This window comes from Phyllobates terribilis, unplaced genomic scaffold, assembly GCF_046119375.1.
Source record: "Phyllobates terribilis strain yellow unplaced genomic scaffold, ASM4611937v1 Scaffold_108__1_contigs__length_5656254, whole genome shotgun sequence".
Taxonomy (NCBI): domain Eukaryota; kingdom Metazoa; phylum Chordata; class Amphibia; order Anura; family Dendrobatidae; genus Phyllobates; species Phyllobates terribilis.
The window spans coordinates 1,267,706-1,294,334 of record NW_027362868.1 but is presented as its reverse complement, the minus strand read 5'-3'; the positions used below and the strand labels follow the sequence as shown (position 1 = coordinate 1,294,334).

Below are 26,629 nucleotides of genomic sequence, written 5' to 3'. Positions count from 1 at the left end.
TCAGAGCCTATTATGACACGCGCAGCCAGCGTTCCATTGCCACATTCCGTCTACTGCAGGCGGGATACCTGGATGGCTGAATGTCACTGAGAAGCTCACAGAGACCGCCATAAGCAACAGTTTAAAAGAATGCCACAGACTAATCAACCAAACTTTTTGGGTTGGTTTCTCTTTTATAGTCTGCAGGCATTAAATGAAAGAAGTCAGTGTTCCAGCAGAGGGAGACAACGTTTCAGAAAAGGCATTGTAGCAAACCAAAAAAGAAATTTTAAGCGCAGCAGAGTAACCAGCTCACATACCTGTTAGCTCAGGTGAGTTTAAAAGGCTGCTGTTGATAACAAGGGCATTTGCTAATAGATGGTGTGTGTGCAACAATATACTGAAAGGTCAATTATATTGTGCAGCTTATCTCACCACCTGTAGTTATTTAGGTGAAAGCTCCAAAATGCTTGCCTAATATGTCTGTTTATCCAAAAGGAAGTATAGAGGGAGAGCTAGATAGATAGCATTGCATTACATTACATTACATGGCAATGCAATGCACAGTTGCTGAAGTTGAACCAAAATGAGCTTGTCATCTGGCTTCTGCAACTTTTAACATGAAAAATCCAATGAGGAGAAGAAAAGCAAAGCCAAAGAGTCCATCCCAAAATCCGACAAACAAGCAAAATGAACAAAAAGCATTGAATTCAATTCTTTCTGATTTTAGAAACTGCATTAAAGAAGGGGTGCACCGGTCCTGGAGATACTGCAATACCAGGTCAATGCGTGGAGTGGACAGAGCAAGCTCTTTTTCCATCTCCCTGTTCTAAAAATCCATTTAATATATGGTCCCCAGATAGGGGACGTATCAGATATTAAACTGATAAGAACAGATTTTTTTTTTTTTTTGAAAGCCCGAATTCGTGTACAAAACCCGAGTGCGCTTAAAAAAGTGACAAGTGCCACAAAAAAAGTGCACTAGGATGCTGGTCTTCTTGAAACCCTCTCCAAAAGGAGAAGGGTCCCCCAAACCATTCCCCGTCCCTCCGAGCCAAAAGGCCACAGCGAGGAACAGGGACAAAAAGCCACCTCCAGCCGAAGCCAGAGGCGACCCAATCATACCCCCAGCACCTGCCCGAGTTCTCACCCGAGCAAGGCACTGGGAGCCAAAGACTGTGCTCCCCTCCCGGAAGAGGGGAGCCAACAACGCTCTCCTCCCGAAAGAGGAGAGCCAGGGGGGTTCAGGGGGGAGCGGAACCTGATGGCCACACACTCCCCCCCTAGACCTGCCAAGAGAGGAACCCGTAAGGGAACCGCATCCCGACAAAATCCTAGTAGGCCGTGACACACGTGAATAAGTGGACACACAGTGACAAAGAAATTAAATAAATAGTGAAGGTTTCACAGTATAATACTGCCCGGACCTTCAACCGGGAATTGAAAAATTCCCCATCCTAAGGCCAGAAGGCCCGGAATAAGGGTGTGTGCGAAGAAAGAAAATTTGAAGTGCTTGTGCAAATGTGCCATAAACTCAAGTGGGGTTCCCAATCCCAGTGAGTTAAGGCACCCCAGGGTCACCACTCCTGGGGCACTTCACACTTCGGGCTTTCGATCTTCCCCGGCCCAATGGCGTCGATCCTGGGGGGCCATGCTTTCCACCAGATGACTATATTAGCCACCTGGCGTACTAACAAGCGCCTAAACCCCAGTGTGCATAATGTATCAATCTACTAGGGCGGCCAACATCCAAAACCGCCTTTTCGAAAGATACTACACTTGATCTTAGCCAAAAGGCCGAGAAGCGATAACCAGAATTGGTTTCCGACTACGGTGCCACCCAAGGATTCTGAAAAGTCCATTTGTGGAGATGGCCACCTGGACTCCCGTTAAGAAGACATGCTGTCAACCTCTAGATCCCTCACATGCCTGCACTTTTCGGCTTGCTGCTGCTGCAATCCACGCGTTTTAGATCTGCATAACTCCACCTCTTTTAGCACAGTACCCTCAACCCCCGGCTGTTCCCACCCGCCTCAACACCGTTGGAAGGGAGGAGAACCAATTAAGGCGGGGGGGGGGTGGAACGAGCAGCTGTCTACCCTTAGCAGGAGGGTTGCTGATTAATTACCTCTCCTGCTGCTGCTGCTGCTGGCTGTCCAGCAGCAGACTGAAGGTGGCTGCTGCTGTGCGCAGGTATATAAAGGCTCAGAGCCTATTATGACACGCGCAGCCAGCGTTCCATTGCCACATTCCGTCTACTGCAGGCGGGATACCTGGATGGCTGAATGTCACTGAGAAGCTCACAGAGACCGCCATAAGCAACAGTTTAAAAGAATGCCACAGACTAATCAACCAAACTTTTTGGGTTGGTTTCTCTTTTATAGTCTGCAGGCATTAAATGAAAGAAGTCAGTGTTCCAGCAGAGGGAGACAACGTTTCAGAAAAGGCATTGTAGCAAACCAAAAAAGAAATTTTAAGCGCAGCAGAGTAACCAGCTCACATACCTGTTAGCTCAGGTGAGTTTAAAAGGCTGCTGTTGATAACAAGGGCATTTGCTAAATAGATGGTGTGTGTGCAACAATATACTGAAAGGTCAATTATATTGTGCAGCTTATCTCACCACCTGTAGTTATTTAGGTGAAAGCTCCAAAATGCTTGCCTAATATGTCTGTTTATCCAAAAGGAAGTATAGAGGGAGAGCTAGATAGATAGCATTGCATTACATTACATTACATGGCAATGCAATGCACAGTTGCTGAAGTTGAACCAAAATGAGCTTGTCATCTGGCTTCTGCAACTTTTAACATGAAAAATCCAATGAGGAGAAGAAAAGCAAAGCCAAAGAGTCCATCCCAAAATCCGACAAACAAGCAAAATGAACAAAAAGCATTGAATTCAATTCTTTCTGATTTTAGAAACTGCATTAAAGAAGGGGTGCACCGGTCCTGGAGATACTGCAATACCAGGTCAATGCGTGGAGTGGACAGAGCAAGCTCTTTTTCCATCTCCCTGTTCTAAAAATCCATTTAATATATGGTCCCCAGATAGCGGACGTATCAGATATTAAACTGATAAGAACAGATACTACACTTGATCTTAGCCAAAAGGCCGAGAAGCGATAACCAGAATTGGTTTCCGACTACGATGCCACCCAAGGATTCTGAAAAGTCCATTTGTGGAGATGGCCACCTGGACTCCCGTTAAGAAGACATGCTGTCAACCTCTAGATCCCTCACATGCCTGCACTTTTCGGCTTGCTGCTGCTGCAATCCACGCGTTTTAGATCTGCATAACTCCACCTCTTTTAGCACAGTACCCTCAACCCCCGGCTGTTCCCACCCGCCTCAACACCGTTGGAAGGGAGGAGAACCAATTAAGGCGGGGGGGGGGGGGGTGGAACGAGCAGCTGTCTACCCTTAGCAGGAGGGTTGCTGATTAATTACCACTCCTGCTGCTGCTGCTGCTGGCTGTCCAGCAGCAGACTGAAGGTGGCTGCTGCTGTGCGCAGGTATATAAAGGCTCAGAGCCTATTATGACACGCGCAGCCAGCGTTCCATTGCCACATTCCGTCTACTGCAGGCGGGATACCTGGATGGCTGAATGTCACTGAGAAGCTCACAGAGACCGCCATAAGCAACAGTTTAAAAGAATGCCACAGACTAATCAACCAAACTTTTTGGGTTGGTTTCTCTTTTATAGTCTGCAGGCATTAAATGAAAGAAGTCAGTGTTCCAGCAGAGGGAGACAACGTTTCAGAAAAGGCATTGTAGCAAACCAAAAAAGAAATTTTAAGCGCAGCAGAGTAACCAGCTCACATACCTGTTAGCTCAGGTGAGTTTAAAAGGCTGCTGTTGATAACAAGGGCATTTGCTAAATAGATGGTGTGTGTGCAACAATATACTGAAAGGTCAATTATATTGTGCAGCTTATCTCACCACCTGTAGTTATTTAGGTGAAAGCTCCAAAATGCTTGCCTAATATGTCTGTTTATCCAAAAGGAAGTATAGATATAGAGCTAGATAGATAGCATTGCATTACATTACATTACATGGCAATGCAATGCACAGTTGCTGAAGTTGAACCAAAATGAGCTTGTCATCTGGCTTCTGCAACTTTTAACATGAAAAATCCAATGAGGAGAAGAAAAGCAAAGCCAAAGAGTCCATCCCAAAATCCGACAAACAAGCAAAATGAACAAAAAGCATTGAATTCAATTCTTTCTGATTTTAGAAACTGCATTAAAGAAGGGGTGCACCGGTCCTGGAGATACTGCAATACCAGGTCAATGCGTGGAGTGGACAGAGCAAGCTCTTTTTCCATCTCCCTGTTCTAAAAATCCATTTAATATATGGTCCCCAGATAGGGGACGTATCAGATATTAAACTGATAAGAACAGATACTACACTTGATCTTAGCCAAAAGGCCGAGAAGCGATAACCAGAATTGGTTTCCGACTACGGTGCCACCCAAGGATTCTGAAAAGTCCATTTGTGGAGATGGCCACCTGGACTCCCGTTAAGAAGACATGCTGTCAACCTCTAGATCCCTCACATGCCTGCACTTTTCGGCTTGCTGCTGCTGCAATCCACGCGTTTTAGATCTGCATAACTCCACCTCTTTTAGCACAGTACCCTCAACCCCCGGCTGTTCCCACCCGCCTCAACACCGTTGGAAGGGAGGAGAACCAATTAAGGCGGGGGGGGGGGGGGTGGAACGAGCAGCTGTCTACCCTTAGCAGGAGGGCTGCTGATTAATTACCTGTCCTGCTGCTGCTGCTGCTGGCTGTCCAGCAGCAGACTGAAGGTGGCTGCTGCTGTGCGCAGGTATATAAAGGCTCAGAGCCTATTATGACACGCGCAGCCAGCGTTCCATTGCCACATTCCGTCTACTGCAGGCGGGATACCTGGATGGCTGAATGTCACTGAGAAGCTCACAGAGACCGCCATAAGCAACAGTTTAAAAGAATGCCACAGACTAATCAACCAAACTTTTTGGGTTGGTTTCTCTTTTATAGTCTGCAGGCATTAAATGAAAGAAGTCAGTGTTCCAGCAGAGGGAGACAACGTTTCAGAAAAGGCATTGTAGCAAACCAAAAAAGAAATTTTAAGCGCAGCAGAGTAACCAGCTCACATACCTGTTAGCTCAGGTGAGTTTAAAAGGCTGCTGTTGATAACAAGGGCATTTGCTAAATAGATGGTGTGTGTGCAACAATATACTGAAAGGTCAATTATATTGTGCAGCTTATCTCACCACCTGTAGTTATTTAGGTGAAAGCTCCAAAATGCTTGCCTAATATGTCTGTTTATCCAAAAGGAAGTATAGAGGGAGAGCTAGATAGATAGCATTGCATTACATTACATTACATGGCAATGCAATGCACAGTTGCTGAAGTTGAACCAAAATGAGCTTGTCATCTGGCTTCTGCAACTTTTAACATGAAAAATCCAATGTGGAGAAGAAAAGCAAAGCCAAAGAGTCCATCCCAAAATCCGACAAACAAGCAAAATGAACAAAAAGCATTGAATTCAATTCTTTCTGATTTTAGAAACTGCATTAAAGAAGGGGTGCACCGGTCCTGGAGATACTGCAATACCAGGTCAATGCGTGGAGTGGACAGAGCAAGCTCTTTTTCCATCTCCCTGTTCTAAAAATCCATTTAATATATGGTCCCCAGATAGGGGACGTATCAGATATTAAACTGATAAGAACAGATACTACACTTGATCTTAGCCAAAAGGCCGAGAAGCGATAACCAGAATTGGTTTCCGACTACGGTGCCACCCAAGGATTCTGAAAAGTCCATTTGTGGAGATGGCCACCTGGACTCCCGTTAAGAAGACATGCTGTCAACCTCTAGATCCCTCACATGCCTGCACTTTTCGGCTTGCTGCTGCTGCAATCCACGCGTTTTAGATCTGCATAACTCCACCTCTTTTAGCACAGTACCCTCAACCCCCGGCTGTTCCCACCCGCCTCAACACCGTTGGAAGGGAGGAGAACCAATTAAGGCGGGGGGGGGGGTGGAACGAGCAGCTGTCTACCCTTAGCAGGAGGGTTGCTGATTAATTACCTCTCCTGCTGCTGCTGCTGCTGGCTGTCCAGCAGCAGACTGAAGGTGGCTGCTGCTGTGCGCAGGTATATAAAGGCTCAGAGCCTATTATGACACGCGCAGCCAGCGTTCCATTGCCACATTCCGTCTACTGCAGGCGGGATACCTGGATGGCTGAATGTCACTGAGAAGCTCACAGAGACCGCCATAAGCAACAGTTTAAAAGAATGCCACAGACTAATCAACCAAACTTTTTGGGTTGGTTTCTCTTTTATAGTCTGCAGGCATTAAATGAAAGAAGTCAGTGTTCCAGCAGAGGGAGACAACGTTTCAGAAAAGGCATTGTAGCAAACCAAAAAAGAAATTTTAAGCGCAGCAGAGTAACCAGCTCACATACCTGTTAGCTCAGGTGAGTTTAAAAGGCTGCTGTTGATAACAAGGGCATTTGCTAAATAGATGGTGTGTGTGCAACAATATACTGAAAGGTCAATTATATTGTGCAGCTTATCTCACCACCTGTAGTTATTTAGGTGAAAGCTCCAAAATGCTTGCCTAATATGTCTGTTTATCCAAAAGGAAGTATAGAGGGAGAGCTAGATAGATAGCATTGCATTACATTACATTACATGGCAATGCAATGCACAGTTGCTGAAGTTGAACCAAAATGAGCTTGTCATCTGGCTTCTGCAACTTTTAACATGAAAAATCCAATGAGGAGAAGAAAAGCAAAGCCAAAGAGTCCATCCCAAAATCCGACAAACAAGCAAAATGAACAAAAAGCATTGAATTCAATTCTTTCTGATTTTAGAAACTGCATTAAAGAAGGGGTGCACCGGTCCTGGAGATACTGCAATACCAGGTCAATGCGTGGAGTGGACAGAGCAAGCTCTTTTTCCATCTCCCTGTTCTAAAAATCCATTTAATATATGGTCCCCAGATAGGGGACGTATCAGATATTAAACTGATAAGAACAGATACTACACTTGATCTTAGCCAAAAGGCCGAGAAGCGATAACCAGAATTGGTTTGCGACTACGGTGCCACCCAAGGATTCTGAAAAGTCCATTTGTGGAGATGGCCACCTGGACTCCCGTTAAGAAGACATGCTGTCAACCTCTAGATCCCTCACATGCCTGCACTTTTCGGCTTGCTGCTGCTGCAATCCACGCGTTTTAGATCTGCATAACTCCACCTCTTTTAGCACAGTACCCTCAACCCCCGGCTGTTCCCACCCGCCTCAACACCGTTGGAAGGGAGGAGAACCAATTAAGGCGGGGGGGGGGTGGAACGAGCAGCTGTCTACCCTTAGCAGGAGGGTTGCTGATTAATTACCTCTGCTGCTGCTGCTGCTGCTGGCTGTCCAGCAGCAGACTGAAGGTGGCTGCTGCTGTGCGCAGGTATATAAAGGCTCAGAGCCTATTATGACACGCGCAGCCAGCGTTCCATTGCCACATTCCGTCTACTGCAGGCGGGATACCTGGATGGCTGAATGTCACTGAGAAGCTCACAGAGACCGCCATAAGCAACAGTTTAAAAGAATGCCACAGACTAATCAACCAAACTTTTTGGGTTGGTTTCTCTTTTATAGTCTGCATGCATTAAATGAAAGAAGTCAGTGTTCCAGCAGAGGGAGACAACGTTTCAGAAAAGGCATTGTAGCAAACCAAAAAAGAAATTTTAAGCGCAGCAGAGTAACCAGCTCACATACCTGTTAGCTCAGGTGAGTTTAAAAGGCTGCTGTTGATAACAAGGGCATTTGCTAAATAGATGGTGTGTGTGCAACAATATACTGAAAGGTCAATTATATTGTGCAGCTTATCTCACCACCTGTAGTTATTTAGGTGAAAGCTCCAAAATGCTTGCCTAATATGTCTGTTTATCCAAAAGGAAGTATAGAGGGAGAGCTAGATAGATAGCATTGCATTACATTACATTACATGGCAATGCAATGCACAGTTGCTGAAGTTGAACCAAAATGAGCTTGTCATCTGGCTTCTGCAACTTTTAACATGAAAAATCCAATGAGGAGAAGAAAAGCAAAGCCAAAGAGTCCATCCCAAAATCCGACAAACAAGCAAAATGAACAAAAAGCATTGAATTCAATTCTTTCTGATTTTAGAAACTGCATTAAAGAAGGGGTGCACCGGTCCTGGAGATACTGCAATACCAGGTCAATGCGTGGAATGGACAGAGCAAGCTCTTTTTCCATCTCCCTGTTCTAAAAATCCATTTAATATATGGTCCCCAGATAGGGGACGTATCAGATATTAAACTGATAAGAACAGATACTACACTTGATCTTAGCCAAAAGGCCGAGAAGCGATAACCAGAATTGGTTTCCGACTACGGTGCCACCCAAGGATTCTGAAAAGTCCATTTGTGGAGATGGCCACCTGGACTCCCGTTAAGAAGACATGCTGTCAACCTCTAGATCCCTCACATGCCTGCACTTTTCGGCTTGCTGCTGCTGCAATCCACGCGTTTTAGATCTGCATAACTCCACCTCTTTTAGCACAGTACCCTCAACCCCCGGCTGTTCCCACCCGCCTCAACACCGTTGGAAGGGAGGAGAACCAATTAAGGCGGGGGGGGGGTGGAACGAGCAGCCGTCTACCCTTAGCAGGAGGGTTGCTGATTAAGTACCTCTCCTGCTGCTGCTGCTGCTGGCTGTCCAGCAGCAGACTGAAGGTGGCTGCTGCTGTGCGCAGGTATATAAAGGCTCAGAGCCTATTATGACACGCGCAGCCAGCGTTCCATTGCCACATTCCGTCTACTGCAGGCGGGATACCTGGATGGCTGAATGTCACTGAGAAGCTCACAGAGACCGCCATAAGCAACAGTTTAAAAGAATGCCACAGACTAATCAACCAAACTTTTTGGGTTGGTTTCTCTTTTATAGTCTGCAGGCATTAAATGAAAGAAGTCAGTGTTCCAGCAGAGGGAGACAACGTTTCAGAAAAGGCATTGTAGCAAACCAAAAAAGAAATTTTAAGCGCAGCAGAGTAACCAGCTCACATACCTGTTAGCTCAGGTGAGTTTAAAAGGCTGCTGTTGATAACAAGGGCATTTGCTAAATAGATGGTGTGTGTGCAACAATATACTGAAAGGTCAATTATATTGTGCAGCTTATCTCACCACCTGTAGTTATTTAGGTGAAAGCTCCAAAATGCTTGCCTAATATGTCTGTTTATCCAAAAGGAAGTATAGAGGGAGAGCTAGATAGATAGCATTGCATTACATTACATTACATGGCAATGCAATGCACAGTTGCTGAAGTTGAACCAAAATGAGCTTGTCATCTGGCTTCTGCAACTTTTAACATGAAAAATCCAATGAGGAGAAGAAAAGCAAAGCCAAAGAGTCCATCCCAAAATCCGACAAACAAGCAAAATGAACAAAAAGCATTGAATTCAATTCTTTCTGATTTTAGAAACTGCATTAAAGAAGGGGTGCACCGGTCCTGGAGATACTGCAATACCAGGTCAATGCGTGGAGTGGACAGAGCAAGCTCTTTTTCCATCTCCCTGTTCTAAAAATCCATTTAATATATGGTCCCCAGATAGGGGACGTATCAGATATTAAACTGATAAGAACAGATACTACACTTGATCTTAGCCAAAAGGCCGAGAAGCGATAACCAGAATTGGTTTGCGACTACGGTGCCACCCAAGGTTTCTGAAAAGTCCATTTGTGGAGATGGCCACCTGGACTCCCGTTAAGAAGACATGCTGTCAACCTCTAGATCCCTCACATGCCTGCACTTTTCGGCTTGCTGCTGCTGCAATCCACGCGTTTTAGATCTGCATAACTCCACCTCTTTTAGCACAGTACCCTCAACCCCCGGCTGTTCCCACCCGCCTCAACACCGTTGGAAGGGAGGAGAACCAATTAAGGCGGGGGGGGGGTGGAACGAGCAGCTGTCTACCCTTAGCAGGAGGGTTGCTGATTAATTACCTCTCCTGCTGCTGCTGCTGCTGGCTGTCCAGCAGCAGACTGAAGGTGGCTGCTGCTGTGCGCAGGTATATAAAGGCTCAGAGCCTATTATGACACGCGCAGCCAGCGTTCCATTGCCACATTCCGTCTACTGCAGGCGGGATACCTGGATGGCTGAATGTCACTGAGAAGCTCACAGAGACCGCCATAAGCAACAGTTTAAAAGAATGCCACAGACTAATCAACCAAACTTTTTGGGTTGGTTTCTCTTTTATAGTCTGCAGGCATTAAATGAAAGAAGTCAGTGTTCCAGCAGAGGGAGACAACGTTTCAGAAAAGGCATTGTAGCAAACCAAAAAAGAAATTTTAAGCGCAGCAGAGTAACCAGCTCACATACCTGTTAGCTCAGGTGAGTTTAAAAGGCTGCTGTTGATAACAAGGGCATTTGCTAAATAGATGGTGTGTGTGCAACAATATACTGAAAGGTCAATTATATTGTGCAGCTTATCTCACCACCTGTAGTTATTTAGGTGAAAGCTCCAAAATGCTTGCCTAATATGTCTGTTTATCCAAAAGGAAGTATAGATATAGAGCTAGATAGATAGCATTGCATTACATTACATTACATGGCAATGCAATGCACAGTTGCTGAAGTTGAACCAAAATGAGCTTGTCATCTGGCTTCTGCAACTTTTAACATGAAAAATCCAATGAGGAGAAGAAAAGCAAAGCCAAAGAGTCCATCCCAAAATCCGACAAACAAGCAAAATGAACAAAAAGCATTGAATTCAATTCTTTCTGATTTTAGAAACTGCATTAAAGAAGGGGTGCACCGGTCCTGGAGATACTGCAATACCAGGTCAATGCGTGGAGTGGACAGAGCAAGCTCTTTTTCCATCTCCCTGTTCTAAAAATCCATTTAATATATGGTCCCCAGATAGGGGACGTATCAGATATTAAACTGATAAGAACAGATACTACACTTGATCTTAGCCAAAAGGCCGAGAAGCGATAACCAGAATTGGTTTCCGACTACGGTGCCACCCAAGGATTCTGAAAAGTCCATTTGTGGAGATGGCCACCTGGACTCCCGTTAAGAAGACATGCTGTCAACCTCTAGATCCCTCACATGCCTGCACTTTTCGGCTTGCTGCTGCTGCAATCCACGCGTTTTAGATCTGCATAACTCCACCTCTTTTAGCACAGTACCCTCAACCCCCGGCTGTTCCCACCCGCCTCAACACCGTTGGAAGGGAGGAGAACCAATTAAGGCGGGGGGGGGGGGGTGGAACGAGCAGCTGTCTACCCTTAGCAGGAGGGCTGCTGATTAATTACCTGTCCTGCTGCTGCTGCTGCTGGCTGTCCAGCAGCAGACTGAAGGTGGCTGCTGCTGTGCGCAGGTATATAAAGGCTCAGAGCCTATTATGACACGCGCAGCCAGCGTTCCATTGCCACATTCCGTCTACTGCAGGCGGGATACCTGGATGGCTGAATGTCACTGAGAAGCTCACAGAGACCGCCATAAGCAACAGTTTAAAAGAATGCCACAGACTAATCAACCAAACTTTTTGGGTTGGTTTCTCTTTTATAGTCTGCAGGCATTAAATGAAAGAAGTCAGTGTTCCAGCAGAGGGAGACAACGTTTCAGAAAAGGCATTGTAGCAAACCAAAAAAGAAATTTTAAGCGCAGCAGAGTAACCAGCTCACATACCTGTTAGCTCAGGTGAGTTTAAAAGGCTGCTGTTGATAACAAGGGCATTTGCTAAATAGATGGTGTGTGTGCAACAATATACTGAAAGGTCAATTATATTGTGCAGCTTATCTCACCACCTGTAGTTATTTAGGTGAAAGCTCCAAAATGCTTGCCTAATATGTCTGTTTATCCAAAAGGAAGTATAGAGGGAGAGCTAGATAGATAGCATTGCATTACATTACATTACATGGCAATGCAATGCACAGTTGCTGAAGTTGAACCAAAATGAGCTTGTCATCTGGCTTCTGCAACTTTTAACATGAAAAATCCAATGAGGAGAAGAAAAGCAAAGCCAAAGAGTCCATCCCAAAATCCGACAAACAAGCAAAATGAACAAAAAGCATTGAATTCAATTCTTTCTGATTTTAGAAACTGCATTAAAGAAGGGGTGCACCGGTCCTGGAGATACTGCAATACCAGGTCAATGCGTGGAGTGGACAGAGCAAGCTCTTTTTCCATCTCCCTGTTCTAAAAATCCATTTAATATATGGTCCCCAGATAGGGGACGTATCAGATATTAAACTGATAAGAACAGATACTACACTTGATCTTAGCCAAAAGGCCGAGAAGCGATAACCAGAATTGGTTTCCGACTACGGTGCCACCCAAGGATTCTGAAAAGTCCATTTGTGGAGATGGCCACCTGGACTCCCGTTAAGAAGACATGCTGTCAACCTCTAGATCCCTCACATGCCTGCACTTTTCGGCTTGCTGCTGCTGCAATCCACGCGTTTTAGATCTGCATAACTCCACCTCTTTTAGCACAGTACCCTCAACCCCCGGCTGTTCCCACCCGCCTCAACACCGTTGGAAGGGAGGAGAACCAATTAAGGCGGGGGGGGGGGTGGAACGAGCAGCTGTCTACCCTTAGCAGGAGGGTTGCTGATTAATTACCTCTCCTGCTGCTGCTGCTGCTGGCTGTCCAGCAGCAGACTGAAGGTGGCTGCTGCTGTGCGCAGGTATATAAAGGCTCAGAGCCTATTATGACACGCGCAGCCAGCGTTCCATTGCCACATTCCGTCTACTGCAGGCGGGATACCTGGATGGCTGAATGTCACTGAGAAGCTCACAGAGACCGCCATAAGCAACAGTTTAAAAGAATGCCACAGACTAATCAACCAAACTTTTTGGGTTGGTTTCTCTTTTATAGTCTGCAGGCATTAAATGAAAGAAGTCAGTGTTCCAGCAGAGGGAGACAACGTTTCAGAAAAGGCATTGTAGCAAACCAAAAAAGAAATTTTAAGCGCAGCAGAGTAACCAGCTCACATACCTGTTAGCTCAGGTGAGTTTAAAAGGCTGCTGTTGATAACAAGGGCATTTGCTAAATAGATGGTGTGTGTGCAACAATATACTGAAAGGTCAATTATATTGTGCAGCTTATCTCACCACCTGTAGTTATTTAGGTGAAAGCTCCAAAATGCTTGCCTAATATGTCTGTTTATCCAAAAGGAAGTATAGAGGGAGAGCTAGATAGATAGCATTGCATTACATTACATTACATGGCAATGCAATGCACAGTTGCTGAAGTTGAACCAAAATGAGCTTGTCATCTGGCTTCTGCAACTTTTAACATGAAAAATCCAATGAGGAGAAGAAAAGCAAAGCCAAAGAGTCCATCCCAAAATCCGACAAACAAGCAAAATGAACAAAAAGCATTGAATTCAATTCTTTCTGATTTTAGAAACTGCATTAAAGAAGGGGTGCACCGGTCCTGGAGATACTGCAATACCAGGTCAATGCGTGGAGTGGACAGAGCAAGCTCTTTTTCCATCTCCCTGTTCTAAAAATCCATTTAATATATGGTCCCCAGATAGGGGACGTATCAGATATTAAACTGATAAGAACAGATACTACACTTGATCTTAGCCAAAAGGCCGAGAAGCGATAACCAGAATTGGTTTGCGACTACGGTGCCACCCAAGGATTCTGAAAAGTCCATTTGTGGAGATGGCCACCTGGACTCCCGTTAAGAAGACATGCTGTCAACCTCTAGATCCCTCACATGCCTGCACTTTTCGGCTTGCTGCTGCTGCAATCCACGCGTTTTAGATCTGCATAACTCCACCTCTTTTAGCACAGTACCCTCAACCCCCGGCTGTTCCCACCCGCCTCAACACCGTTGGAAGGGAGGAGAACCAATTAAGGCGGGGGGGGGGTGGAACGAGCAGCTGTCTACCCTTAGCAGGAGGGTTGCTGATTAATTACCTCTGCTGCTGCTGCTGCTGCTGGCTGTCCAGCAGCAGACTGAAGGTGGCTGCTGCTGTGCGCAGGTATATAAAGGCTCAGAGCCTATTATGACACGCGCAGCCAGCGTTCCATTGCCACATTCCGTCTACTGCAGGCGGGATACCTGGATGGCTGAATGTCACTGAGAAGCTCACAGAGACCGCCATAAGCAACAGTTTAAAAGAATGCCACAGACTAATCAACCAAACTTTTTGGGTTGGTTTCTCTTTTATAGTCTGCATGCATTAAATGAAAGAAGTCAGTGTTCCAGCAGAGGGAGACAACGTTTCAGAAAAGGCATTGTAGCAAACCAAAAAAGAAATTTTAAGCGCAGCAGAGTAACCAGCTCACATACCTGTTAGCTCAGGTGAGTTTAAAAGGCTGCTGTTGATAACAAGGGCATTTGCTAAATAGATGGTGTGTGTGCAACAATATACTGAAAGGTCAATTATATTGTGCAGCTTATCTCACCACCTGTAGTTATTTAGGTGAAAGCTCCAAAATGCTTGCCTAATATGTCTGTTTATCCAAAAGGAAGTATAGAGGGAGAGCTAGATAGATAGCATTGCATTACATTACATTACATGGCAATGCAATGCACAGTTGCTGAAGTTGAACCAAAATGAGCTTGTCATCTGGCTTCTGCAACTTTTAACATGAAAAATCCAATGAGGAGAAGAAAAGCAAAGCCAAAGAGTCCATCCCAAAATCCGACAAACAAGCAAAATGAACAAAAAGCATTGAATTCAATTCTTTCTGATTTTAGAAACTGCATTAAAGAAGGGGTGCACCGGTCCTGGAGATACTGCAATACCAGGTCAATGCGTGGAATGGACAGAGCAAGCTCTTTTTCCATCTCCCTGTTCTAAAAATCCATTTAATATATGGTCCCCAGATAGGGGACGTATCAGATATTAAACTGATAAGAACAGATACTACACTTGATCTTAGCCAAAAGGCCGAGAAGCGATAACCAGAATTGGTTTCCGACTACGGTGCCACCCAAGGATTCTGAAAAGTCCATTTGTGGAGATGGCCACCTGGACTCCCGTTAAGAAGACATGCTGTCAACCTCTAGATCCCTCACATGCCTGCACTTTTCGGCTTGCTGCTGCTGCAATCCACGCGTTTTAGATCTGCATAACTCCACCTCTTTTAGCACAGTACCCTCAACCCCCGGCTGTTCCCACCCGCCTCAACACCGTTGGAAGGGAGGAGAACCAATTAAGGCGGGGGGGGGGTGGAACGAGCAGCCGTCTACCCTTAGCAGGAGGGTTGCTGATTAAGTACCTCTCCTGCTGCTGCTGCTGCTGGCTGTCCAGCAGCAGACTGAAGGTGGCTGCTGCTGTGCGCAGGTATATAAAGGCTCAGAGCCTATTATGACACGCGCAGCCAGCGTTCCATTGCCACATTCCGTCTACTGCAGGCGGGATACCTGGATGGCTGAATGTCACTGAGAAGCTCACAGAGACCGCCATAAGCAACAGTTTAAAAGAATGCCACAGACTAATCAACCAAACTTTTTGGGTTGGTTTCTCTTTTATAGTCTGCAGGCATTAAATGAAAGAAGTCAGTGTTCCAGCAGAGGGAGACAACGTTTCAGAAAAGGCATTGTAGCAAACCAAAAAAGAAATTTTAAGCGCAGCAGAGTAACCAGCTCACATACCTGTTAGCTCAGGTGAGTTTAAAAGGCTGCTGTTGATAACAAGGGCATTTGCTAAATAGATGGTGTGTGTGCAACAATATACTGAAAGGTCAATTATATTGTGCAGCTTATCTCACCACCTGTAGTTATTTAGGTGAAAGCTCCAAAATGCTTGCCTAATATGTCTGTTTATCCAAAAGGAAGTATAGAGGGAGAGCTAGATAGATAGCATTGCATTACATTACATTACATGGCAATGCAATGCACAGTTGCTGAAGTTGAACCAAAATGAGCTTGTCATCTGGCTTCTGCAACTTTTAACATGAAAAATCCAATGAGGAGAAGAAAAGCAAAGCCAAAGAGTCCATCCCAAAATCCGACAAACAAGCAAAATGAACAAAAAGCATTGAATTCAATTCTTTCTGATTTTAGAAACTGCATTAAAGAAGGGGTGCACCGGTCCTGGAGATACTGCAATACCAGGTCAATGCGTGGAGTGGACAGAGCAAGCTCTTTTTCCATCTCCCTGTTCTAAAAATCCATTTAATATATGGTCCCCAGATAGGGGACGTATCAGATATTAAACTGATAAGAACAGATACTACACTTGATCTTAGCCAAAAGGCCGAGAAGCGATAACCAGAATTGGTTTCCGACTACGGTGCCACCCAAGGATTCTGAAAAGTCCATTTGTGGAGATGGCCACCTGGACTCCCGTTAAGAAGACATGCTGTCAACCTCTAGATCCCTCACATGCCTGCACTTTTCGGCTTGCTGCTGCTGCAATCCACGCGTTTTAGATCTGCATAACTCCACCTCTTTTAGCACAGTACCCTCAACCCCCGGCTGTTCCCACCCGCCTCAACACCGTTGGAAGGGAGGAGAACCAATTAAGGCGGGGGGGGGGGGGGTGGAACGAGCAGCTGTCTACCCTTAGCAGGAGGGCTGCTGATTAATTACCTGTCCTGCTGCTGCTGCTGCTGGCTGTCCAGCAGCAGACTGAAGGTGGCTGCTGCTGTGCGCAGGTATATAAAGGCTCAGAGCCTATTATGACACGCGCAGCCAGCGTTCCATTGCCACATTCCGTCTACTGCAGGCGGGATACCTGGATGGCTGAATGTCACTGAGAAGCTCACAGAGACCGCCATAAGCAACAGTTTAAAAGAATGCCACAGACTAATCAACCAAACTTTTTGGGTTGGTTTCTCTTTTATAGTCTGCAGGCATTAAATGAAAGAAGTCAGTGTTCCAGCAGAGGGAGACAACGTTTCAGAAAAGGCATTGTAGCAAACCAAAAAAGAAATTTTAAGCGCAGCAGAGTAACCAGCTCACATACCTGTTAGCTCAGGTGAGTTTAAAAGGCTGCTGTTGATAACAAGGGCATTTGCTAAATAGATGGTGTGTGTGCAACAATATACTGAAAGGTCAATTATATTGTGCAGCTTATCTCACCACCTGTAGTTATTTAGGTGAAAGCTCCAAAATGCTTGCCTAATATGTCTGTTTATCCAAAAGGAAGTATAGAGGGAGAGCTAGATAGATAGCATTGCATTACATTACATTACATGGCAATGCAATGCACAGTTGCTGAAGTTGAACCAAAATGAGCTTGTCATCTGGCTTCTGCAACTTTTAACATGAAAAATCCAATGAGGAGAAGAAAAGCAAAGCCAAAGAGTCCATCCCAAAATCCGACAAACAAGCAAAATGAACAAAAAGCATTGAATTCAATTCTTTCTGATTTTAGAAACTGCATTAAAGAAGGGGTGCACCGGTCCTGGAGATACTGCAATACCAGGTCAATGCGTGGAGTGGACAGAGCAAGCTCTTTTTCCATCTCCCTGTTCTAAAAATCCATTTAATATATGGTCCCCAGATAGCGGACGTATCAGATATTAAACTGATAAGAACAGATACTACACTTGATCTTAGCCAAAAGGCCGAGAAGCGATAACCAGAATTGGTTTCCGACTACGATGCCACCCAAGGATTCTGAAAAGTCCATTTGTGGAGATGGCCACCTGGACTCCCGTTAAGAAGACATGCTGTCAACCTCTAGATCCCTCACATGCCTGCACTTTTCGGCTTGCTGCTGCTGCAATCCACGCGTTTTAGATCTGCATAACTCCACCTCTTTTAGCACAGTACCCTCAACCCCCGGCTGTTCCCACCCGCCTCAACACCGTTGGAAGGGAGGAGAACCAATTAAGGCGGGGGGGGGGGGGGTGGAACGAGCAGCTGTCTACCCTTAGCAGGAGGGTTGCTGATTAATTACCACTCCTGCTGCTGCTGCTGCTGGCTGTCCAGCAGCAGACTGAAGGTGGCTGCTGCTGTGCGCAGGTATATAAAGGCTCAGAGCCTATTATGACACGCGCAGCCAGCGTTCCATTGCCACATTCCGTCTACTGCAGGCGGGATACCTGGATGGCTGAATGTCACTGAGAAGCTCACAGAGACCGCCATAAGCAACAGTTTAAAAGAATGCCACAGACTAATCAACCAAACTTTTTGGGTTGGTTTCTCTTTTATAGTCTGCAGGCATTAAATGAAAGAAGTCAGTGTTCCAGCAGAGGGAGACAACGTTTCAGAAAAGGCATTGTAGCAAACCAAAAAAGAAATTTTAAGCGCAGCAGAGTAACCAGCTCACATACCTGTTAGCTCAGGTGAGTTTAAAAGGCTGCTGTTGATAACAAGGGCATTTGCTAAATAGATGGTGTGTGTGCAACAATATACTGAAAGGTCAATTATATTGTGCAGCTTATCTCACCACCTGTAGTTATTTAGGTGAAAGCTCCAAAATGCTTGCCTAATATGTCTGTTTATCCAAAAGGAAGTATAGATATAGAGCTAGATAGATAGCATTGCATTACATTACATTACATGGCAATGCAATGCACAGTTGCTGAAGTTGAACCAAAATGAGCTTGTCATCTGGCTTCTGCAACTTTTAACATGAAAAATCCAATGAGGAGAAGAAAAGCAAAGCCAAAGAGTCCATCCCAAAATCCGACAAACAAGCAAAATGAACAAAAAGCATTGAATTCAATTCTTTCTGATTTTAGAAACTGCATTAAAGAAGGGGTGCACCGGTCCTGGAGATACTGCAATACCAGGTCAATGCGTGGAGTGGACAGAGCAAGCTCTTTTTCCATCTCCCTGTTCTAAAAATCCATTTAATATATGGTCCCCAGATAGCGGACGTATCAGATATTAAACTGATAAGAACAGATACTACACTTGATCTTAGCCAAAAGGCCGAGAAGCGATAACCAGAATTGGTTTCCGACTACGATGCCACCCAAGGATTCTGAAAAGTCCATTTGTGGAGATGGCCACCTGGACTCCCGTTAAGAAGACATGCTGTCAACCTCTAGATCCCTCACATGCCTGCACTTTTCGGCTTGCTGCTGCTGCAATCCACGCGTTTTAGATCTGCATAACTCCACCTCTTTTAGCACAGTACCCTCAACCCCCGGCTGTTCCCACCCGCCTCAACACCGTTGGAAGGGAGGAGAACCAATTAAGGCGGGGGGGGGGTGGAACGAGCAGCTGTCTACCCTTAGCAGGAGGGTTGCTGATTAATTACCTCTGCTGCTGCTGCTGCTGCTGGCTGTCCAGCAGCAGACTGAAGGTGGCTGCTGCTGTGCGCAGGTATATAAAGGCTCAGAGCCTATTATGACACGCGCAGCCAGCGTTCCATTGCCACATTCCGTCTACTGCAGGCGGGATACCTGGATGGCTGAATGTCACTGAGAAGCTCACAGAGACCGCCATAAGCAACAGTTTAAAAGAATGCCACAGACTAATCAACCAAACTTTTTGGGTTGGTTTCTCTTTTATAGTCTGCATGCATTAAATGAAAGAAGTCAGTGTTCCAGCAGAGGGAGACAACGTTTCAGAAAAGGCATTGTAGCAAACCAAAAAAGAAATTTTAAGCGCAGCAGAGTAACCAGCTCACATACCTGTTAGCTCAGGTGAGTTTAAAAGGCTGCTGTTGATAACAAGGGCATTTGCTAAATAGATGGTGTGTGTGCAACAATATACTGAAAGGTCAATTATATTGTGCAGCTTATCTCACCACCTGTAGTTATTTAGGTGAAAGCTCCAAAATGCTTGCCTAATATGTCTGTTTATCCAAAAGGAAGTATAGAGGGAGAGCTAGATAGATAGCATTGCATTACATTACATTACATGGCAATGCAATGCACAGTTGCTGAAGTTGAACCAAAATGAGCTTGTCATCTGGCTTCTGCAACTTTTAACATGAAAAATCCAATGAGGAGAAGAAAAGCAAAGCCAAAGAGTCCATCCCAAAATCCGACAAACAAGCAAAATGAACAAAAAGCATTGAATTCAATTCTTTCTGATTTTAGAAACTGCATTAAAGAAGGGGTGCACCGGTCCTGGAGATACTGCAATACCAGGTCAATGCGTGGAATGGACAGAGCAAGCTCTTTTTCCATCTCCCTGTTCTAAAAATCCATTTAATATATGGTCCCCAGATAGGGGACGTATCAGATATTAAACTGATAAGAACAGATACTACACTTGATCTTAGCCAAAAGGCCGAGAAGCGATAACCAGAATTGGTTTCCGACTACGGTGCCACCCAAGGATTCTGAAAAGTCCATTTGTGGAGATGGCCACCTGGACTCCCGTTAAGAAGACATGCTGTCAACCTCTAGATCCCTCACATGCCTGCACTTTTCGGCTTGCTGCTGCTGCAATCCACGCGTTTTAGATCTGCATAACTCCACCTCTTTTAGCACAGTACCCTCAACCCCCGGCTGTTCCCACCCGCCTCAACACCGTTGGAAGGGAGGAGAACCAATTAAGGCGGGGGGGGGGTGGAACGAGCAGCCGTCTACCCTTAGCAGGAGGGTTGCTGATTAAGTACCTCTCCTGCTGCTGCTGCTGCTGGCTGTCCAGCAGCAGACTGAAGGTGGCTGCTGCTGTGCGCAGGTATATAAAGGCTCAGAGCCTATTATGACACGCGCAGCCAGCGTTCCATTGCCACATTCCGTCTACTGCAGGCGGGATACCTGGATGGCTGAATGTCACTGAGAAGCTCACAGAGACCGCCATAAGCAACAGTTTAAAAGAATGCCACAGACTAATCAACCAAACTTTTTGGGTTGGTTTCTCTTTTATAGTCTGCAGGCATTAAATGAAAGAAGTCAGTGTTCCAGCAGAGGGAGACAACGTTTCAGAAAAGGCATTGTAGCAAACCAAAAAAGAAATTTTAAGCGCAGCAGAGTAACCAGCTCACATACCTGTTAGCTCAGGTGAGTTTAAAAGGCTGCTGTTGATAACAAGGGCATTTGCTAAATAGATGGTGTGTGTGCAACAATATACTGAAAGGTCAATTATATTGTGCAGCTTATCTCACCACCTGTAGTTATTTAGGTGAAAGCTCCAAAATGCTTGCCTAATATGTCTGTTTATCCAAAAGGAAGTATAGAGGGAGAGCTAGATAGATAGCATTGCATTACATTACATTACATGGCAATGCAATGCACAGTTGCTGAAGTTGAACCAAAATGAGCTTGTCATCTGGCTTCTGCAACTTTTAACATGAAAAATCCAATGAGGAGAAGAAAAGCAAAGCCAAAGAGTCCATCCCAAAATCCGACAAACAAGCAAAATGAACAAAAAGCATTGAATTCAATTCTTTCTGATTTTAGAAACTGCATTAAAGAAGGGGTGCACCGGTCCTGGAGATACTGCAATACCAGGTCAATGCGTGGAGTGGACAGAGCAAGCTCTTTTTCCATCTCCCTGTTCTAAAAATCCATTTAATATATGGTCCCCAGATAGGGGACGTATCAGATATTAAACTGATAAGAACAGATACTACACTTGATCTTAGCCAAAAGGCCGAGAAGCGATAACCAGAATTGGTTTGCGACTACGGTGCCACCCAAGGATTCTGAAAAGTCCATTTGTGGAGATGGCCACCTGGACTCCCGTTAAGAAGACATGCTGTCAACCTCTAGATCCCTCACATGCCTGCACTTTTCGGCTTGCTGCTGCTGCAATCCACGCGTTTTAGATCTGCATAACTCCACCTCTTTTAGCACAGTACCCTCAACCCCCGGCTGTTCCCACCCGCCTCAACACCGTTGGAAGGGAGGAGAACCAATTAAGGCGGGGGGGGGTGGAACGAGCAGCTGTCTACCCTTAGCAGGAGGGTTGCTGATTAATTACCTCTCCTGCTGCTGCTGCTGCTGGCTGTCCAGCAGCAGACTGAAGGTGGCTGCTGCTGTGCGCAGGTATATAAAGGCTCAGAGCCTATTATGACACGCGCAGCCAGCGTTCCATTGCCACATTCCGTCTACTGCAGGCGGGATACCTGGATGGCTGAATGTCACTGAGAAGCTCACAGAGACCGCCATAAGCAACAGTTTAAAAGAATGCCACAGACTAATCAACCAAACTTTTTGGGTTGGTTTCTCTTTTATAGTCTGCATGCATTAAATGAAAGAAGTCAGTGTTCCAGCAGAGGGAGACAACGTTTCAGAAAAGGCATTGTAGCAAACCAAAAAAGAAATTTTAAGCGCAGCAGAGTAACCAGCTCACATACCTGTTAGCTCAGGTGAGTTTAAAAGGCTGCTGTTGATAACAAGGGCATTTGCTAAATAGATGGTGTGTGTGCAACAATATACTGAAAGGTCAATTATATTGTGCAGCTTATCTCACCACCTGTAGTTATTTAGGTGAAAGCTCCAAAATGCTTGCCTAATATGTCTGTTTATCCAAAAGGAAGTATAGAGGGAGAGCTAGATAGATAGCATTGCATTACATTACATTACATGGCAATGCAATGCACAGTTGCTGAAGTTGAACCAAAATGAGCTTGTCATCTGGCTTCTGCAACTTTTAACATGAAAAATCCAATGAGGAGAAGAAAAGCAAAGCCAAAGAGTCCATCCCAAAATCCGACAAACAAGCAAAATGAACAAAAAGCATTGAATTCAATTCTTTCTGATTTTAGAAACTGCATTAAAGAAGGGGTGCACCGGTCCTGGAGATACTGCAATACCAGGTCAATGCGTGGAGTGGACAGAGCAAGCTCTTTTTCCATCTCCCTGTTCTAAAAATCCATTTAATATATGGTCCCCAGATAGGGGACATATCAGATATTAAACTGATAAGAACAGAATTTTTTTTTTCCTCAGATTAAGACCCACATTAATTTATGCATCATAGCGCATATTCACATAACGGGTTCTCAAATCATCATTCGGAAAAACAAAAACAAAATCCCAAAAAACACAACCCTGCAATTAACTGTTACTTACTGTAAGAAGTCCAATGTGAAAAGTTCCAGAGTGCTTCTGCTGCTGTCTCACCATACTTCTTTTTATCCAATAAATAGGCATAAAACAGTCTAGCAAGAAAAATCTTTCTGCATTCCATGGGGGAAAAAACAATCTTTTTAAAAATCACCAAATTCCGAACGTCCCATAAAACCTCTTTATATATGACAAAAATAATCCAGCTTGCCCGCTTCCTTTGCGAGTACTTAAAATCTTGACCTATTAAAATCCTTTCAAAATCGAAACAATGAAAACCAACTAAAGCAACAAACATACGTGACAACAAGGTAAAAACTTTTTTAGCAAAAAAACAGTCCCAAAAAATATGCTGTATTGTTTCCACCTTATTGCAACCTTCCCTAGGACATAGTTCTTGAACTTTTATCCCCCGGTCATTCAAAAAAGCCCTTGTTGGCAAGCATCCATGCAACGCCATCCAGGTTACATCCTTCTGTCTGTTGCTGATTCCACGCATGAAAAAAAGCTTCCACACCTGTCCAGACTGTGCATTATTACAAAACGGCACATCACATAACATCTCCTTCTTCTTAATACCTGAGACAATCAGTTTTTTGTCCGGTCTAACCATGGAGCTTATCCCATTTTGATCATAGAAGGACCTAAGCACCACATAAAAAAACGGTATCACAAACGAAACTGGTTTTCTTAAATCCTTCTCACACCAGCTCCATTTCTGGAAAAGCCGTCCTGCTAAATATTTGCACATGTCCGCAGTCCTGTTATTGCACTGGGATAATTTATAAATGTTCAAAAAATAATGCATTCTTAAAAATAAGTCAATGTTAGGAAAATCACAACCCCCATTTTCCACAGAACACATAACCATTCCTCTTCTTAGTTTCTCCATTTTGGATCCCCAAAAAAACACAAACAGTTTCCTTGTCACTCTCTTTGTCCAAAGCACAGCAGGTGGGAAAATCAAAGCAGTGTACAGCAGAAGCGGGAGAATCACAGACTTGATTACCAGCACTTTCCCTCTCAGCGACAGGTTCCTTAGTTTCCAAAAGTTCAACTTCTGATCCATTTTGTCTTCTAGAATCTTCAGGCTGCTTTTCCCTTTCAGTTCCTTCTCAAAGATGACACCAAGAACCTCAATTTCCTCCCTACTCTCCACTCCTGCCACGTTAACCTCAACCTGCCTCCCAAAGTTACAAAGTTGGCACTTTCCCCAATTCACCGCCATACCAGCCACACAACAAAAAATCCTTACGTGCAAATTCACTCTATTGAGATCCGCCTGTGAACCATAAGTAAAAACAATATCATCCATATAACTTAAAGACTTGACTGGACCCCCGGATCCCCCAGGAATAAAAACACCAGCCACACACTTGTCAACTTGCACACTTTTTAAAAGGGCCTCCACCACACAGATAAAAAGAATTGGTGACAGGGGACAACCCTGCCTAACTCCCGATAAAATATTAAAACTGGAACTCACATGCCCATTAACTAAAATCTGGCTACTGACCCCACAATAAAAACTCTTAATGACCATCAATAATTTATCCGGAACACCAAGGTGACTTAAAGCAGAGAACAAAAATCTATGTGATATTTTATCAAAGGCTTTCTCCAGGTCCACCGACTGTAACAAAAGAGCATTCTTATTCAAATTAGCCTGATAAATTAAGTCTCTTAGAAGCAGCAAATTATCTGAAATTTTCCTACCAGGCACTGCACATGCTGTTATGTTCTGCTACCAAAGCTAAGGAAAGAGAGGAGATCTGTCCCTACTATAAGACTCAGCTGAATCCCTACGATGTAACAGGGAACCTGATCCTGCGATCAGACCTGCTAAAGTCCTAATCTAGTCTGTACGGAGACCTATAGATTTGGGGAGGGAATCCCTACAAGTACTAAGGACTGGGAGGAATATGGGACACCTCCTAACAGAAATAGTAGCAGACAGACAAACAAACAAAATAGATAGAACCTAGAGGTCCGTAGACCAAGCAAACTAACAGAGTTAGATACAGAGCACAGGCTAGCTAGAAAGTAGTTATACAATGAAGTCCAGCAAAGCCAGAAGGGCGGAGCAGGATTAAATAGGCCAACAAGGTCATGTGACCAGCAAAGGAAAAAAAACCTAACAGCAATCTTCTAACAGTACCCCCCCTTCTAAGAGGATCCTCCGGATCCCCTAGGACCAGGCTTATCAGGAAATCTCCTGTGAAACGCTCTGATAAGTCTGGACGCGGAAACATCATCTGACCTCACCCAAGAGTTATCCTCGGGTCCGAAACCTTTCCAGGCCACAAGATACTGCAAACTACCTCTATACCGTCTAGAGTCAAGGATGCGAGAAATTTCATATTCCCCATCCTCCACCACCGGAGGAACAGAGGCAGAGGCGTCACCATCCGACACAACAGCTTTTTTTAACAGAGAGACATGAAAGACCGGATTAATTCTCCAGGAGGTAGGAACCTCCAACCTAACAGCAGATTGGTTGACAACCTGAAGCACCTTAAAGGGCCCTACAAACTTGGGACCCAATTTCTTAGAAGGAATCCTCAACCGCAGATTCCTAGAGGACAACCAAACCATGTCACCAACAGCGAACAAAACCTCCTGTCGTTTCCTATCAAAGTAGTCTTTAGATTTTCTGTTGGCCTCCTGAAGATTACCACGCACATCCGTCCAAACTCTTTCCAAATCACCGGAAAAATTCTCCTCCTCAGGCACGGCAGATCCCAACTTGGAGAACGACCCAAACGACGGATGTCTCCCAGAACAACAAAAAAAAGGCGAACAACCAGCAGAAGAAGATGTATGATTGTTCAGAGCAAATTCGGCAAGTGGCAGAAACTCAGACCACCCCTCTTGATTGTCTGCCACAAAACAACGCAAGAACTGCTCAACATCCTGGTTTTTCCTTTCTGTCTGGCCATTAGATTCAGGATGATATCCGGACGAAAACGACAAATGAATTCCCAACCTGTCACAAAAGGCACGCCAAAAACGAGCCACGAACTGAGGACCCCTATCAGAAACAATGTCAGTAGGAACGCCATGAAGTCTGACAATTTCCTTGACAAAGGCCTTAGCGAGAGTTTTAGCGCAGGGCAGTTTGACGAAGGGAATCAAGTGACACATCTTGCTAAAACGGTCCACGACCACCCAGATGACAGTAAAACCCTCAGAGGGGGGAAGGTCAGTTATAAAGTCCATAGCCAAATGTGTCCAAGGAGCACTGGGGACCTCCAAAGGACAAAGCAACCCCGCAGCAGGAGTATGTGAGGACTTAGATCTAGCACATATAGTACATTGGCGCACCCACTTAATGACTTCCTTCTGCCATCCAGGCCACCAAAAACTGCGACCCACCAGTCTCTTGGTCTCAGAGATTCCGGGATGACCTGCCAACCGAGATTCGTGACACTCAACAAACAAATCTCTCCTAAAGGTCCCAGGCATAAACAACCTCCCATGAGGAGTGTTAGATGGGGCATTCTCCTGAGCTTTAAGAATCTCATCTTCCAAAACGGAGTCTAAAGCAGCTATCACAACACCTTCTTGTAAAATGTTTTCCTCTTTCTCAGCACCGACTATGGGAGAAAAACTGCGAGACAAGGCATCCGCCTTAACATTCTTAGTACCAGGGATGTAAGTAACGGAGAAATTAAACCGCGAGAAAAACAGTGCCCACCTAGCCTGACGGGCATTCAGGCGCTTGGCAGCGTCAAGATATATCAGATTTT

At 45.0% G+C, this 26,629-nt stretch overlaps 16 non-coding genes and 2 pseudogenes across 16 annotated transcripts; all 18 read right to left on the bottom strand.

The window, feature by feature from the left end:
• Window positions 1-723: 723 nt before the first annotated feature.
• LOC141200914 (U2 spliceosomal RNA) lies at window positions 724-902 on the bottom strand (annotated as a pseudogene).
• Window positions 903-1,696: 794 nt separating this feature from the next.
• LOC141201035 (U2 spliceosomal RNA) lies at window positions 1,697-1,788 on the bottom strand (annotated as a pseudogene).
• A 1,120-nt stretch (window positions 1,789-2,908) lies between these two features.
• On the bottom strand, window positions 2,909-3,099 carry LOC141200665 (U2 spliceosomal RNA). The gene has a single exon (XR_012272378.1). It is a non-coding gene; the product is annotated as a U2 spliceosomal RNA (small nuclear RNA).
• A 1,124-nt stretch (window positions 3,100-4,223) lies between these two features.
• Window positions 4,224-4,414, bottom strand: LOC141199056 (U2 spliceosomal RNA). Its single transcript, XR_012270820.1, has one exon. It is a non-coding gene; the product is annotated as a U2 spliceosomal RNA (small nuclear RNA).
• Window positions 4,415-5,538: 1,124 nt separating this feature from the next.
• Window positions 5,539-5,729, bottom strand: LOC141199055 (U2 spliceosomal RNA). Its single transcript, XR_012270819.1, has one exon. It is a non-coding gene; the product is annotated as a U2 spliceosomal RNA (small nuclear RNA).
• A 1,121-nt stretch (window positions 5,730-6,850) lies between these two features.
• LOC141199054 (U2 spliceosomal RNA) lies at window positions 6,851-7,041 on the bottom strand. The gene has a single exon (XR_012270818.1). It is a non-coding gene; the product is annotated as a U2 spliceosomal RNA (small nuclear RNA).
• Window positions 7,042-8,161: 1,120 nt separating this feature from the next.
• LOC141200388 (U2 spliceosomal RNA) lies at window positions 8,162-8,352 on the bottom strand. The gene has a single exon (XR_012272110.1). It is a non-coding gene; the product is annotated as a U2 spliceosomal RNA (small nuclear RNA).
• Window positions 8,353-9,472: 1,120 nt separating this feature from the next.
• On the bottom strand, window positions 9,473-9,663 carry LOC141199053 (U2 spliceosomal RNA). The gene has a single exon (XR_012270817.1). It is a non-coding gene; the product is annotated as a U2 spliceosomal RNA (small nuclear RNA).
• Window positions 9,664-10,783: 1,120 nt separating this feature from the next.
• LOC141199052 (U2 spliceosomal RNA) lies at window positions 10,784-10,974 on the bottom strand. The gene has a single exon (XR_012270816.1). It is a non-coding gene; the product is annotated as a U2 spliceosomal RNA (small nuclear RNA).
• A 1,123-nt stretch (window positions 10,975-12,097) lies between these two features.
• LOC141199051 (U2 spliceosomal RNA) lies at window positions 12,098-12,288 on the bottom strand. Its single transcript, XR_012270815.1, has one exon. It is a non-coding gene; the product is annotated as a U2 spliceosomal RNA (small nuclear RNA).
• Window positions 12,289-13,409: 1,121 nt separating this feature from the next.
• LOC141199050 (U2 spliceosomal RNA) lies at window positions 13,410-13,600 on the bottom strand. Its single transcript, XR_012270814.1, has one exon. It is a non-coding gene; the product is annotated as a U2 spliceosomal RNA (small nuclear RNA).
• Window positions 13,601-14,720: 1,120 nt separating this feature from the next.
• Window positions 14,721-14,911, bottom strand: LOC141200387 (U2 spliceosomal RNA). Its single transcript, XR_012272109.1, has one exon. It is a non-coding gene; the product is annotated as a U2 spliceosomal RNA (small nuclear RNA).
• Window positions 14,912-16,031: 1,120 nt separating this feature from the next.
• LOC141199047 (U2 spliceosomal RNA) lies at window positions 16,032-16,222 on the bottom strand. The gene has a single exon (XR_012270812.1). It is a non-coding gene; the product is annotated as a U2 spliceosomal RNA (small nuclear RNA).
• A 1,124-nt stretch (window positions 16,223-17,346) lies between these two features.
• LOC141200664 (U2 spliceosomal RNA) lies at window positions 17,347-17,537 on the bottom strand. Its single transcript, XR_012272377.1, has one exon. It is a non-coding gene; the product is annotated as a U2 spliceosomal RNA (small nuclear RNA).
• Window positions 17,538-18,661: 1,124 nt separating this feature from the next.
• Window positions 18,662-18,852, bottom strand: LOC141200663 (U2 spliceosomal RNA). Its single transcript, XR_012272376.1, has one exon. It is a non-coding gene; the product is annotated as a U2 spliceosomal RNA (small nuclear RNA).
• A 1,120-nt stretch (window positions 18,853-19,972) lies between these two features.
• On the bottom strand, window positions 19,973-20,163 carry LOC141200386 (U2 spliceosomal RNA). Its single transcript, XR_012272108.1, has one exon. It is a non-coding gene; the product is annotated as a U2 spliceosomal RNA (small nuclear RNA).
• Window positions 20,164-21,283: 1,120 nt separating this feature from the next.
• LOC141199046 (U2 spliceosomal RNA) lies at window positions 21,284-21,474 on the bottom strand. The gene has a single exon (XR_012270811.1). It is a non-coding gene; the product is annotated as a U2 spliceosomal RNA (small nuclear RNA).
• Window positions 21,475-22,593: 1,119 nt separating this feature from the next.
• LOC141200948 (U2 spliceosomal RNA) lies at window positions 22,594-22,785 on the bottom strand. Its single transcript, XR_012272620.1, has one exon. It is a non-coding gene; the product is annotated as a U2 spliceosomal RNA (small nuclear RNA).
• Window positions 22,786-26,629: the final 3,844 nt, after the last annotated feature.